Genomic DNA, 16478 nt, shown 5'->3' with positions numbered 1-16478 from the left:
TATAGGTTTTAGTTCTCAAAAAAGGGTAAGGGGGTTTTGAAGAGACAGAAAACATTTTTACCTTTTTTTTAGGCCATTTTCTCTGTTACTCTTTTTTTAAAAACCCCGACAAATGGCCCAAAAAAGCCATGAAGGGAAGGCTCTCATGCACAAACACATGATAACAAGAACAATCACAAAAGACTACAAAACCACAACCTTACACAAAGACTATCAGAACCTTATATACACAAAAAATACTTCTGGGAGGACATTTGCCCAGCAACTGCCTGTCCAACCTCTGACTGGCTCCACCCTTGTTATTGATCCACATAGCCAAGAATAATTATCTCAAAACAATAGCGCAATCCTCCTCATTTTCCCTTAAAAAAACTCTGTCTTCTTTTACCTTCCTGAATATGCACATAATTTACTACTGCAAGCATGTTCCCATTGCAATACCTATTCCCAAACATCTTTTTTTTTTTTAAAGAGCATCTCTCTTTCTGTTTGTTATTTAGGTTGACAGAAGGATCATTTATCTGAAACTCATTTCATCAGTGACTCTAGCAATACTCTAATCTTTTGTTCTCCTGGAGAGGGCCTTTCTTGAAATGGAGTGTGGCTCTCTTGTCTTCTGTAATTCTTTCCCCATTTTAGTTGTATCCAGTGACATCCTAAATTACTTTTTAATCTTCTAATTTACTTCCTTTTGTAATTGGAATAAAGTTATATACCTAATAGAACTTTTTACCTTCCCTATAGTCTCTATGTAGTGTCCATGTATTGAGGTTGGACTTTGGGAAAGGAATATATAGTTCCAAACAATATTCCTATGGCCAAGATGTCAGGAGTATCATTACTCAGATGGAAGTTTCAAGTGCTTATGTTGCTGAAAACTGGGCACTTGTCCACAAGGCCAAATCAGAAGAATGAGGACGAGTGGTTTGGGGAGGAGGAAAGAGAAGTTTTGTTATTTTGTTGGCAAAGGAGGAAAATTGGTGGACCTTTTCGTCTCAAAATCCCAATTTCCTGAACATTCACAGAAATACAGAGCTTTTAAGGATGGATTCTCAGCTTCAGACAATCACTGTTTAACTACAGTTCATGATTCTGATCATCCCATCTCGGTCTCTGCTGAAGACAATACTGTGACCTCTGCCCAGGACCTCCCTTTACCAGGTCCAAGCTGGGCCATCTCCTATTGCACAAATAAACAAAAGACTTACCTTGCCTTTACCAACCACAGGCCTGAGGCAGGGATGCAGGATTTTGTTCTCAAAAAGGATTGGAGGATATTTTAAAAATAAAGAAAATATTTTTGCCATTTTTTCCAGGCCATTCCCTCTGTTACACTTACTGGCCAGAGCCATGTAGGATTCAATATCAAGGGTTCACAAAAGAAAGATTAGAGGTAGATGAACCACTTTGCCTAGCCTCCTGTAGCCTTTCCCTTAGCAGATTTCTGGAGTTCTTTCTCTGTGCAGCTTCCTTCTACCTGATATCTGATCTCTGTTTCCTTAATGACAATGACCATGCCTGTTGGTTGGCCCCTCCCTAGGCTGAGGTCTGGAAAGTGCCTCCAGGCTAAGAGCTGTGGTGATCAAGAGGCTTGCTTCATTGGTTTCCTTTCCATCAAGGAATCACAGTTCTAGGTTTCTTACTGACCAATATCTAAAAACAGTTATTTTATTTATTTTTCCCAGTTTTACAGTAGTGTACGGCAGGAAGGTCTTGTCCAGTATCAGTTACTACATTATGGTTGAAAGTGGAAGTCCTTATCCTGGTCTTTCACTTCTGTGTTGCAGGCTTTCCTTCAATATCTTATGAGCTTTGCTGGCCAGTTTTTAATTTAAAATAATGTAGTGGAAAAACTGACTGGGAACCCTGTATTTGTGGGCACGGTTTTGTCAACTGGGAAGTTTTGCTTTAGTGTGAATGGATGAAAAGCAGACCATATGCTTTGGATAATAGACACCATTGGATGCCTACCCAGAATTCATTTTTAATTTTTCCCTTGCTAACATAACCATGCTTTGATTTAGGTGTCACCCTTCTCTCTCTAGCCTTGTGAACCTATCCTTTACTCAAGGGTAAATCCTGACTGGGCTAAACTAAAACATGATAATTCCAATCTCTCTTGCCAGTGGCTTGTTTAGGTATAGGCAATTTTGCAATATTGCAATATTGCAATTTTGGTCAATGAGACATGAAGTAAAGCCATTGAAAACATCTGGAAGAGGTTTTCCAAATTAAAAAAAAAAGACAAAAGAAAATATAGTCCGTTTTCTTCTTCAGATATTTTCAAATCTGAGAATGATCCCTTGTGATGAGACCTGAGGAACACAGAAGAATGGAATGATGCTGGGCCCTTGATGTTATTCAGCCACTGAATTGAAAACCCTAGTCACTCTCCCGCCAAACATGTAAGATATCACACCTCCATATTCTTCAAAACAGAGAGTTCTGATACTTATAAATAAAGTCATCCTAACTGATACAGACTCCAGAATGTAGAGGACTTGGTCCTTCCTTGTCAACTTGCTTTCTAACTTCCATAGCATTTCCAAATCATGTGTTCAATTTCTTTGGAAAAGAATGCTCTATTTTGTAGTTTTGGCTTTTGTCTTATTTTTTTCCTGGAAGATGGGGAAAACATCTAGATCCCAGGTATCATGCTTATAAGAATAGGCTTAGTGTAAGGTGTGAGCTAGTGCACACAGGTTTTGAGAAAGATTTCTCCAAAGATTAGGATAGAAAGAAGTTTATTTACTCTTTCCAAGGCAGAAAAAGGGCCAACACAAAAGACGAAGAGGAAGAGTGTATTGGCATAGAAAGCCGATTACTCAGACTTTTTATTTAGGAATTGTAAAAAAGGGGATGAAAGATGATTTATGACTGTAGCCAAATTAACAGGGTATTGTGAACTGTCGAATCTGCTTGTTCTCTTCTTTTTAGCAGCAGGCAGATAACAGAAGTGGCTGTCAGAGCTCTTGTCGGTGATCTTGCCCTTAAGAATTGATTTTGGGCAGGATCTGAGGCCTGAAGTTTGTCCCCCTGCTGTCCGTCCAGGAAATTCTCAGGAACTCCTCAAGGCTGCAAAAGCAGATGCTAAAAGGGCAGTCTTACTCAATAGGTCTAGCTACCATAAAAGAAAAAATTTACATTTTTTTTCTGTCTGTTGGGCTCCTTTTAGATGTTGTGAAAACAGAGCTCCACAGGGTGCCTGTTAACTAGAGAGAGAGAGAGAGAGAGAAAGAGAGGAGAGAGGTGAGAACTCATTTTTCTGTTATTTTGTTAGCCAGATCAACTGTCTTTTTACTTGGTGACTTAATTCTCAATATAGGTTTTAAATTAATCCTTCCGTTTTAAGCCCCCAGGTGCTACTTTCTGGCATCCTTAGTGTTTGCAAGTCCTGAGCTTCTCCAAAGTTATGCAGGGCTGATTGGGTCCTTCTTCGGTAGCATCTTATTCTACTGAATTCTTGGATGTTCCTCCATCCTATTTCATGACTCTTATTTCCTTCACTGAATTTCAGTCAGAAAAAATTTTATACCCTTGTTCCCTGAAGCCCTGCTCCTATTCTATGTGTTGTTATGGACTGATTTTTTTTATTCCTTTACTATCATTTTAATAAGGTCCTGGGAGCAATGAGAAAATCACAGGCACTCATTGGCTCTCTTGAATCAGAAATTCCAAGCTTACACTTAACAATGACTGAGGATGACCTAAGATAAAAGGCATGAATGGAATCAACTAGTCTGGAGGTTCTGAATGGAATTCTGGCATTAAGTTGTTTTGAGGTCAGAACCAGTAGATCTCTAATATTTTCTGATCTGAAAACTAGAAGCAACTGTTGAGACACAAGGTAGGTACTCTTTAAGGTGCTCAGATATTTTTGAGGACCTGATCTCTGGCAGGTGGTATCTCCAGGTTGGTATGGGTACAAGCTGGAACTGGCTGAGGCTCTTGAGTACTCCTTTAAAAAAAATTATGATAATTCACATACCATAAAATTCACCATTTTAAAGTTTAGAATTCTATGATCTTTAGTATATTGAACAATTATCACGACTATCAAATTACACAACATTTTCATCGATCCCAAAAGAAACCGTGTACTGATTAGCAGTCACTATCCATTTCTCCTTCTCCCTAACCCCTGGAAACCACTCATCTACTTTCTGTCTCTATGGATTTGTCTATTCTGAATACTTTATATAAAAGGAATCAAGCAATATGTGTGCTTTCTTTCACTTAGCATAATGTTTTCAAGGTTTATCCATGTTGTAGCATATATTAAAACTTATTTCTGTTTTAAAACTGAATAATATTCCATTGTATGGATAGACCACATTTTGTTTACCCATTTATCAGTTGATGGACATTTGGGTGGTTTCTACTTTTTGGCTATTATGAATAATGTTGCTATGAATATTCCTGTGCAACTTGTGGTATGGACATATTTTCATTTCTCTTGTGTATATATAGGAGTACCATTGCTATTTGTTTGGGCTGCTTTAAAAAAGTATCTTAGCTTGGATAACTTATGAACAACAGAAATTTATTGCTTACAGTTCTGGAGGCCGGGAAGTCCAAATCAAGACACCAGCAAATTCAGCGTCTGGAGAGTGCTTGCTCTCTGCTTCAAAGACAGCACCTTTTAATAAAGTACCAGACTGTTTTCAAAAGCAACAGAACCATTTTACATTCCTACCAGCAATGTATGAGGTTTCCAGTTTCTCCATATCCTCACCAATACTTTTTATTGTTACTGTCTATCTTTTTGATTATAACTATCCTAGTTAGCGTGAAGTGAAGTGGTAACTTATTGTGGGTTTTTCTCTTTTTTATAGATGAGGTCTCACTCTGTCCCCCAGGCTAGAGTGCAATGGCATCATCATTGGGTTATTTGTCTTTATTGTTGAGTTGTAAGAGTTCTTTTTATATATTCTGGATAGTAGACCCTTATTAGATTTATGATTTGCAAGTATTTTCTCCCATTTTGTGATCCATTTCAAGTAAATTTTTTATATGGTGTGATGTACAGAACCAATTTTATTTTTTTGCTCATATATATCCAGTTGTACCATTACCATGTGTTAGAAAGAATATGCTTTCTCCCATTGAATTATCTTGGCATTCTTGTCAAAAGTTAATAAACATGAGGATTTTATTTCTAGACTCAGTTCTTATTTTTTTTTTTAACACTGGTTGTGTTGGGCTTTATAGACTAAGTTCTAATTCATTGATCTATATTTCTTTCCTTAGGCCAATACCACACTTGATTATCATAGCTTTTGTAGTAAGTTTTGAAATTGGGAAGTCTGAGTCCACCAACTTTGTTCTTTTTCTCAGAGTTGTTCTGGCTATTCTGGGCACTTGAATTTCCATATAAGTTTTATGATTAGTTTGTCAAATTATGCAAAAACAAAATAACAAAAAAGGCTGTTGGAATTTTGACAGGGATTGCATTGAATCCATAGATCGATTTGAGAAGTGTTGTCATCTTAACAATATTAAGTCCCCTAATCTCTCAACACAAAATATCTTTCCATTTATTTATGTATTCCTTAATTTCTTAAATAGTGTTTTGTAGTTTTCAGCATAAAAATCTTGCACTTCTTTATTTAAATTTATTCTTACATATTTTATTTATTTTTCATGCTATTTTAAATGGAATTATTTTCTTAATTTCACTTTCAGATTGTTTATTACAAGCTGTCTTAGTCCACTTTTTGTAGCTTATAACAGAATACCTGAAACTGGTTATTTCTTAAAGAAAAGGAATAGATTTCTCACAGTTAGAGAATCTGAGAAATCTCAGGTCAAGGGGCTGCATCTGGTGAAGGCCTTTTTGCTGTGGGGATTCTGCAGAGTCCTGAGGCAGCACAGGGCAACACAAAGCAAGGGGGCTAAGAGTGCCCCTCAGGTCTCTCTTCTTAGTCTTATAAGCCACCAGTCCCACTCTCATGATAATTCATTAATCCATTAATCCATGAATGGATTCATTCATGAGGACAGAGCCCTCATGATTCAAGCACCTCTTAAAGGCTGCACCTTTCAATACTGCCACACTGGGGATTAAATTTTAATATAAATTTTGTAGGGGACAAATATTTAAACCACAGCTCAAACATATAGAAATACAACTGATTTTTGTATATTGATCTTAAATTATGCAACCTTGCTGAACTTGTTTCTTATCTTTAATACATATTTTGTGGATTCTTTAGGATTTTCTATTTACAGGATCATATTATATGTAAATATATATAGTTTTACTTCTTTTTTTCCAATTGAGGTGTTTTTCATTTTATTTATTTGTTTATTTAATGAATGGTCTACTAGCCATGGCAAGAACTTCCTGTACAATGTTGAATGGAAGTGATGAAAGTGGACATCCTTGTCTTGTTTCTGATTTTAGGGGCATGCTTTTAACTTTTCACTATTAAGTATGATGTTAGCTGTGGGGTTTTCCCAGATGCCCTTTGTGGGATTCAGAAAGTTCCTTTCTATTCCTAGTGTGCTGAATGTTTTTATCATGAAAGGGTTTTGGATTTGGTCAAATACTTTTTGTATGTCTATAAAGATGATCATGTACTTTTTGTCCTTTATTCTATTAATATGGTTGTTGCATTGATTGATGTTTGGATGTTACACCAACTTTGCATTCTCTGATAAATCCCACTTGATCATAGCATATGCTCCCCTTTATATATGGCTGAATTTGGTTTGCTACTATTTTGTTGAGGTTTTTTGTGTCTATATTCATAAGGGATATTGGTCTGTAGTTTTTGTGATGCCCTTAGTTTTGGTATCAGTGTAATGCTGGTCTCATAGAATAAGTCAGGAAGATTTTCCTATTCCATTTTTTTGAAGAGTCTAGGGTATTCTTGTGCTAGATTTTTTGATAGCTCTAGTTTTCCTTATTTTGTTAATCTAGACTTGAGGCTCTTTGATGTTCTCAGAATCATCCTTTTACTTCCCTCTTGCCATATTACCTCTTAGATTTCCTCAGGGCTCACTCTTTATGTTTCAAGGTGATAATGACTTCATTTGATATAATATATACTTATTTGTTTAAGCTATTTCTTCTCTTCTTCCAAGGAAACATATGGTCTGTTTTGCCACAATTTGTACTTTTATAACACAAATTAGTTAATGATTGTTAAATAAAGGAATGTCAGTATAACATGGAAATCATCTTGCTCAAGTTTTCATCGTTGATTTTTCTAGTGAAAGGGGGGCCACAGCAAAGGTAAGAGAATTATAACCTTTATGAGGAAAGGAAAAAGCTTTCAGCTCAGCTGCTGTACAGACAAGAACCCTTTCAACTCTTAAACAAAAACCCCAGCATTAAAAATAAGCACTGGTACCCAAGGCTCCCTCCCCAGACAGGTGCACCCCCAGACTTCCAGGGCTCTCAAATTTTGGCAGGTTTCACTTCCTTCTGTGCCACCTCACTGGCAAGAAGCTCCACTTCCGTGTACATGATCTCAGTGCCCATAAGTTTGCATTTCTACTCTGTTTTTTTTTTTTAATGTCCCCTGAAGCAGTGTCTGGTTATAACTTATGCCTGGGCTGTCTGAGTTTCTCCCCATTGTGCCAATTATTGTTTTTCTCTTGTGCTCTGGTTACAAAGTGGCATAGGTTTTAAGTGGTCTGCCCTAACACTATTTTTCTTGTGAGCCCTTTATTTTTAATGTATAATTTTGCAAAACATGAAGTTTTTCACGAACGCATACATAATTACAGCATAAATGCCTGTATTTTTTTATGTTTGAATCAGAGATTTCAGAGATATTGGATTCATACAAAGTTGAATCTTTAGTTACAGTGGCAGGACAATGAGATAGAGAAATTTAGATAAGCGGGAGCTTTTGGTGTACCTCAAATCTTATTTTAAAGGCATTGCTCTACTCCTTTTTAAGGAAGAGCTAGCCCAGTCTGAGCCTTGGAAAATTTTCTTTATTAATAATAATCCAGCTTGGCACGGTGGCTCATGCCTATAGTCACAGCATTTTGGGAGGCTGAAGCAGGAGGATCCCTTGAGGCCAGAAGTTCAAGCCCATCATGGGCAACATAGCAAGACCCTACCTCCTCAAAAAATTTAAAAATTAGCCAGACATGGTGGGGCTCACCTATAGTCCTAGCTACTCAGGAGGCTGAGCCAGGAGGATCGCTTGAGCACAGGAGTTCAAGGTTGCAGTGAGCTACGATCATGCCCCTGCACTCCAGCCTGGGTGACAGAGTGACATGGTATCTCAAAAAATTTTTTTAATTAAAAAAGTAATAATAATAGCTAATGTCCCTCAGTCTACCATGTGTCCCAGTCCTCAGATGCTGTTACTGCTGCTCAGTCCTCCATTGTATGGTCATTACAAACCCTCAAGGCCATTTAGCTTTGGTTTAGCCAGCCCCAGAGTTCCCCTCCAGTCACAATTGTGTGTTTTTCACAACCTGCTTAGTAAAATGTGTCCTTGTGGTCAGTGCTTTGCAAACTTCAGCATTCACCAAATCCCAGTGGAGAGTTTGTCCAGATTTCTGGGTGCCACCTTCAAAGATTCTGACACATGAGGTCTGGGTAAGGCCTGAGGATTTGCGTCACTAACAAGATCCCAGGTGATGCTGCTGCTGTTCTAGGCACCACATTTTGAGTGTGACTGCTTTAAAGACCCTGCTATCATCAATGTCACCCATCTTCATAGGCATCAGTTCCTTTCCTAAGAAACTTTTTTTTTTTTTTTTTTACCATTGCACAGATATTCTCAATCAGGGGCAATTTTGACCCCCAAGGGCGTAATTGGCAATGTCAGGAGATACTTTTTATTGTTACAACTGGGTGAGAGGTTACGCTACTGGCATCTGGTAGGTAGATGCCAGCCTTGCTATTAACATTCTACAATGCACAAGGTAGCTCCTTCCCACAACGAATTATCTGGCCCAAAAATGTCAATAGTGCTGAGGCTGAGAAAGTCTACGTTGAAATGTTGTTGCTTTGTTCTCCAATAGCATTCAATCCTGATTATATTTATGTCAAACCAATAGCCTATAAAATAAAGATAGAGGCAGGGTGCTCACGCCTGTAATCCAAACACTCTCAGAGGCCAACACAGGAGGATTTCTTGAGGCCAGGAGTTTGAGACCAGCCTGAGCAAGAACAAGACCCCGTCTCTACAAAAAATAGAAAAAGTTAGCTGGACGTGGTGTTACACACCTGTAGTTCCAACTACTCAGGAGGCTGAGGCAGGAGGATCACTTGAGCCCAAGAGTTTGAGGTTGCTGTGAACTATGATGATGTCACTATACTCTATCCCCAGGAGACAGAGCAAGGCCCTGTCTCAAAAACAAACAAACAAACAAATGAAGATTGAGATAGAGAAACAATTGAGTTCCCCCATCCCCCCCCAATTTTTTTTACACTTCATTGAAAATAAAAGATCTAAACTTTAAGACCATCAAATGCCTTAAAATACCAGGTACAGACACGACAACTTGTCTTCAGATTTCCAATTTCTCCTATTTAGGTCTCATGGCAGAATGGAAGACTGTACTAAAGCTACACCTTTGGACCCTGGGCCTGTCTATTTCTTTGATCAGGTAATAATCTTGCTCCATCTCATCAAATTATACTTTTAAAATAATAATTTTCTTTTGACCAGTATTTTCTCATACTTTTTAATCAGAAAGTTTTATTTTATTTTAGTTGAAACCTAAAAGGAAAACATGGAGTAAGAGAACCTGCAAAGAGCAGTTCTCTCACCTGAAAGACACCTCAGGAGCTACGTATCGGTAAGACATTTGGAATTATTCTGCAATTGTTGGTGCTACTTTACATTTTCAAAGGCTTATAAGATACCCAAGACCAATGCTTCTACATTCCTCATCCCTCATCCCCTAAAAAACTACACCGAGGAATTGCAGTTTCAGATATGACCATGCAGTCATTCAGAGGGCTTTATACTTAGTCAGGTCAATGGTTAATTTAAGCATAACTGGTCATATTAACCAGTCACCCTGGTGTCCTTGCTATTCTGCAACAACCCAGCCCACTTCTACCTTAGGGAAAGTTTACGCTAAATGTTCCTTCTGTTTTCTGCATAGCTTCCTTCCTATTCCCTTTAACTCTTTCCTAAAATATTACCTTTGCTGTAAGAGTTTTCTTGATTATTCTATTTCGGATTTCTGCCCTGCCCCACCTTGGCGTTCCCATCTCCCTTCCTAACGTAATTTTTCTATTGCACTTATCACTGTGTAAGCATGCTAAATGATATTCCTATTTATTTGTTTACCCTCTCTCTGCTCACAAGACTGTAAGGTCTACAGGGGCGGGATTTTTTTTTTTTTTTTATATACTTGATCACTTCTATCCCCAAAACAGTGCTTAGCATATAGAATGTCCTTAAGAAAGATTCATGATTAACCACCATGGAATTGTCTGAAGTTCACAAAGATGAATGAAATAATGGAACCAGCCATTCCACAATTTTTTTACCCTCTAGTTACTATTTCTTTACTTGTGAAGTGGAAATTAAAATACCCCAACCTGTCTTAGAACATATATCATAAGGGTGCATAAGATTAAAAGCCATTAATTTTATCAGTGAATTCTCGACTGGGAGCTATTTTATCCCATAAGAGACATTTCACAATGTCTGCAGATATTTCACAATGTCTGGAAACATTTTTGGTTGTCATAACTGGGGCTGCTATTGTCATGTGGGCAGAGACCAGGGATGGTGCTAAATATCCTACAATGCACAGGACAGCATTGGGACCCCACCATAGAGAATTATACTGTCCAAAATGTCAATAGTGCCAGGTTGAGAAACCCTGGTTTATACTAATCTGTATTTCATTTTTTGGAACTTGCGATAACTTTTCTCAAAACCACTGCAGTTTACTGTTGTTTTCAAAAGTTCACTGTCTCCCCATTTTCCACTCTTTCTGTCTGAAAAGCAATTCAACGTAACTAGATCATTTACATTCATGATGCTTGGCTTATCATTGGCTCTCAACCAACAAGTTCAGATTGTCATATGTATCATAGAGCACCAGGGGTCTATTGGCTGCCCATTTTTCTCATCTGATGCACTCCTTGGGAATGTCTTAAGCATTGCATCTGCCCACCCTGCTTAGAAAACCCCATTTCTCACAGTAGCTATCCTACTGTTGCCATTGCACTGGGAATAAAATCCACACTTCTTACCTTGACCTGCTCAGGCTGGTCTCGAACTCCTGACCTCAAGCTATCCTCCCGCCTTGGCCTCCCAGAGTGCTAGGATTACAGGCCTGAGCCACTACGCCCAGCCTTGCTCAGTTTTTTTACTACCAGATACACGTATATATTATGCATTTGAGATCATTCCAATATACAGTTGTGTATACTTTTTATGTAATATTATAACATAAGCATCTTCTCAAATTATTAACAGGAATTTTCCAAGCCATTTTCCATGGCCACCCATTGTATGGGTATGGCATTATTTACTTAGCTATACATCCCTATGAGCCATTAGGTTCTTTTTAATTTTTTCTAATATCAAAAAATAATGTTACAGTAAGCAATTTGATTAGTAGATGTGTTACCTCTTTTTTATTATATTTTGAGATGAATTTCTAGAAGTCGAATTACTAGGTTAAAGAGTATAAAATATCTTTAAAGTTCACATATGTTTTTTACAGTCCTAAAAAGAAAACAAAATCAAAAGAACTAAAGAAAGTACAACTACTTTCAGTAGCTGCACCTGAAAAAGAAGATGAGTTCCACTCACCTAGCATTTCACAATCTTTTATTGTGCCCAAGCTCCCTTCAAAACTTAAATTCTCCAAAGTACGCCTGCAAAAGGACCTACTGGAAGAATACAAACTCATTGCTCCTGAAATACTGTATGAACTCGGGGAGACATTGCAGAAATATGCTGAGTGTAACATTACTTTCCCTGTGGGAATTGTAAATCTCATGAGTTACACGTGGAAAGATCTTACCGAAGATGCTTATAGATACGTATCCAAAGCTTCAACATGCGGGCAAGACAAAGCCTTGCAAGGAAATTCCAATTTCATGACCATAGTTGACTTAATTGGACGCAAAAGCAGCAGCTATTCAAGAGAAGGATGTCATAAAGAAAATCATCTGGTTAAAGCAAAAAAAGACCACCATGTTGCATCGACTAAATCTATGGAAAAAATATGTAAGTAGAAGTTAGTGGTTGAATTTATAAATGATGCTCCAGGATATATAAATAAAATAGCAAGTATGTGAGCTATTGATTTAAAAACATCATATTAGTGCTATTTAGCTTTAATAAGTAATTAGTGAATGCTAGGAGAAAGATACAAGAATTTATAGTGCTTTCAGTTAAATGAAACATCAATTAGGCTTTTATTAGATTCCATGTGATAAGAAGTTTCTGCCTCAGGATATCCGTGAGATTCTGTTACAGCAGTGTGGTCCAACAGAAATATAATGAGGGACCCATATATAATTTTTTAAATTAAACTTTGTATTTTAAGATAATTGTATATCCATATGCAGTTTTAAGAAATAATACGGAGAGATCCCATGTACCCTTTACACCTTTTCCCCATATGGCAACATCTTGCAAAACTACAGTATAACATTATAACCAAGATATTGATGTTGACATAATCAATATTCAAAACACTTCCACCACCACAAGGATCTGTCACGATATCCTTCCATAGCCAGACCCACTTCTCTCCCGATCCCTCTTCCTCTTTAATCCTGGCAACCATCAATATGTTCTCCATTTTTATCATTTCAAGAATTTTATATAAGTGGAATCATACAATGTGTAACTTTTGGTGATTGCTTAGTTCTCTGGAGATTCATCCAGGTTGTTGTGTGTATCAGTAGTTTGTTCTTTTTCATTGCTGAGTAGTATTCCACATTATGGATATACCACAATATAACTATTCACTTTTTGAAAGACATGTAGGGGTTTGGTTTGGTTTGGTTTGAGTTTTTGGCTATTCCAAAAGGTGCCAAAACATTCACATACAGGTTTTTATGTAAATACAAGTTTTTATTTCTTTTTGTTAAACATCCAGGAATACAATTGCTGGGTTGTGTGGTAATGCCCTATTTGCTTTTATATGAAACTGCCAAACCATTTTCCAGGAAGTCTACTATTTTTACATTCCCATCAGAAATGTATGAGTGATCCAGTTTCCCTCCATCCTCACCAGTATTTGGTATTATCAGTATTTTTTATTCAGCCATTCTGATGGGTGTGTGGCGATGTCTCATTGTGGTTTTAACTTATATTTCCTTCATGGCTTAATGATGTTGAATATTCTTCATGTGCCTATTTGCCATCAGTTTCATAATCTGTAAAATGGTGCTACTAATTGTACTTCCTTTCAGGGTTATTTTAAATATTAAATAAGTTAATACTAAAGCACATGAAAAAGTATCTGAAAATAGTAGACACTACATATGTGTTTATTGTTATTCTCATTGCCTCATATGAGTCTCATAGTTACCCTTTCATATACTTATGTTATTATTGGTTCCTGATGGTTCACGAGGTCCAATACATTTGCTTTAACAAGCTAATTCCAGCAAAAGGTATTTCTTTTTTTTTTTTTTTTTTTACTTTTTAAGAACAAGTGATTGCTGTTAATGAAAGGATTGAGATGCTTTATAGCAATGCTTCTGAAAGTGTGGTCCACGAACCAGCACCATCAGATCACTGGGAACTTGTTAGAACAGCAAATGTTCAGGTCTCATCCTAGATTACTCGATCAGAAACCAGAAATGGAGCCCAGCAAGCCCTCCAGGTCATCCAGGTACATGCTAAGGTTTGAGAAGCATTGCTTCACAGCTGTTTATCTTGTGGTAATTTTATAATTTCAGCCAGAAATGTAAGCATCTGTGATGGTGGAGCTTTTCATCTATTTTAGTCATGGCTCTGTCCTGAACAAACATTAATAGTAGGTACTCCATTAATATTTGCTGACTGACTGACTTTATGAATGATCATAAATCTCTCTGAAACTCTGTTTCCTTCCCCCACCAAAACAGATTTATTGAACATAACAAAATCCTATATACAAAGTGACCTGGACCTACTGCTTCAAAACATGATCCTTTTTTACTAATATCTTGAGAGGTTGGTCCACAGAGTGTTAAGAAGCAACTTACTCTAAAATAAATAGAAAAGTACCCAATGTGCACTAAATGAATAGCCTAATTGCTAGAACTTTAGTAGTTCTATAAGATAATTAATATAAGTAAGATCGAGTCCTGTGACAGGACAGGACATTTTGTGCGCTGCCACTGTGATGCTATCATGTTTCTGAATCATAATATTCCCATTATCTGATTCTAGACATACCACAGGAATATCAGCGGGTTAGAGGTTAGCTTAGCTGCTTGCTGGGCTAGAACAGATACCACTCCAGTATGTTTATCCAACTGGGTTCCATGGCAGCCTGGATTAAGTCCTTGTGAATCTGTACACATAACTCCAACAATAGATAGATTCTTCATTGTGTCCTCCAAGTGCTGCTCCAAGGTCATCTCCATCCTGCCCTCTGTCCACCTCATCCCAGAACCCAGCCACTGAAACTGTTTCTAAGAGTCTCTGTGAATGTAGCCTGTGTTAGATGCTTAGGGTCAGCATTCCTAATCATGCTCCTGTCTACCTGGAAGAGAGATTGCAAACATGGATACACCACAGGTTGATTCTGCTAGTGATGATGATGATGATGATACTAACAGCGAACTTATATTGGGCCAGGCACTGTGCTATATTTTTACATGCATTATCTCATTTAATCTGCTCAAGAACCCTATCAGATAAATATTACTGTATCCATTTTATAAATGATAGCTGGGCCCAGAGAGAGTAAATAGCTTGCCCCAAATAGCAAAGCGATCCTTGGCAGACCAGGGTGTCAAATTGTAAGTACCAGAGAGTGTCTTCCTGCTTTCAGTGGTCAGAATTTTGAATTTAGGAGCCAGACATTAACTCAATGAAGACAAAACTTAGGGGAAAATGTGTTGCCATCAAAAGTATGGAGATCCTACTCTTCCAGTTACCAACTATTTTTTCTAGGACTGTACTCTCCTGTATAGTAACACTAGCTATGTGTGAATTAATTAAAATTGGATAAAATTAGAAATCCAATTCTTCAGTCTCACTAGCCACATTTCAATTGCTCAATAGTTACATGTGGCTAGTGGCTACTATCTTGAATAGTGCACATTTAAAATTTTTTTTCATTTTTTTTTTTTTTAGAAACAGGGTCTTGCTCTGGCTTTAGGGCAGTGATTGGTGCGATCATAGCTCACTGTAACCTCTAACTCCTGGGCTCAAGTGATCCTCCCACCTCTACCTCCCAAGTAGCTAGGACCACTGCACCTGGCTAATTTTTTTTTTTAACATTTTTATTATCACAGAAGGTTCTGTTGCAGTGCTGTTTCAGGAGGTAACATATCTGTAAAACAGGGTTAAGTCCACCATCAAATAACTAGTAGATGAATTAAGTTTAGAAATTAAGCCTCCCATCCACTAGGATGGCTGTTATTGAAAAGATGGAAATAACAAGTGTTGGCGAAGATGTGAAGAAACTGGAGCCGTCATACATTGCTGATGGGAAGGTAAAATAATGCAGCTGTTTTGGAAAACAGTTTAGCAGTTCCTCATAAATGTAAACATATATCAATAATTAGCATATGACCTAGCAATTCTACTTCCAGGTAGAATTGAAGCAAAGAAAGAAAAGAAAGAAAATGGAAAACATGCCCACGTGAAATCTTATACACAAATGTTCACAGCAGCATTATTCATAGTAGCCAATATGTGGAGACGACCCACATATCTATCAATTAATAAATGGCTAAACAAAATGTGGTATATCCATACAATAGAATATGATTCAGCCATAAAAAGGAGCAAGTAAAATACTGACCTATGCTATGAAATGGATGAACCTTGAAAATATTATGCTAAGTGAAAGAAGCTAGTCACAAGGGGTCACATATTGTATGATTCCATTTTATGAAGTTTCCAGAAAAGGCAAATCCATAGAAACAGAAGGTGCATTAGCGGTTTCCAGAGGTTGGTGGGAGAGGGAAATGAGGAGTTACTGTGAATAGGTATGGGGTCTCTGCTGGAGGTAATGAAAATATTCTGGAATTAGATAGTGGTGATGGCTGTACAACTTTGTGAATATGCTAAAAACCACTGAACTGTATACTTTAAAAGGGTGAGTTTAGAGTACGTTATTATAACCTAATAAAAAAAAGAAAAAAATATGCCCATGAAAACAAAATAAACTGTGACATTCCAATTCAAATGGCCAGCATTTTATAATAAAAACAGCTAGCTAAGAGTTGGAATTCATAGTAACTACAACTCCAGACTCTGGAGTTGCTTTGAAATCTGAAGAGAGCTATATAGGTGGTGGCTGTTGTTTACACCAGTAATCTTAGTAATTGTTGCAGAGTTTGAAATGGAACCCTG

At 37.4% G+C, this 16478-nt stretch overlaps 1 pseudogene; it reads right to left on the bottom strand.

Moving 5' to 3' along the window:
- Positions 1–14204: 14204 nt before the first annotated feature.
- Positions 14205–14536, bottom strand: LOC138397326 (ragulator complex protein LAMTOR5 pseudogene; annotated as a pseudogene).
- Between the last annotated feature and the right edge of the window lie 1942 nt (positions 14537–16478).

This window comes from Eulemur rufifrons, chromosome 16, assembly GCF_041146395.1.
Source record: "Eulemur rufifrons isolate Redbay chromosome 16, OSU_ERuf_1, whole genome shotgun sequence".
Taxonomy (NCBI): domain Eukaryota; kingdom Metazoa; phylum Chordata; class Mammalia; order Primates; family Lemuridae; genus Eulemur; species Eulemur rufifrons.
This window is presented reverse-complemented; position numbering and strand designations above follow the sequence as displayed.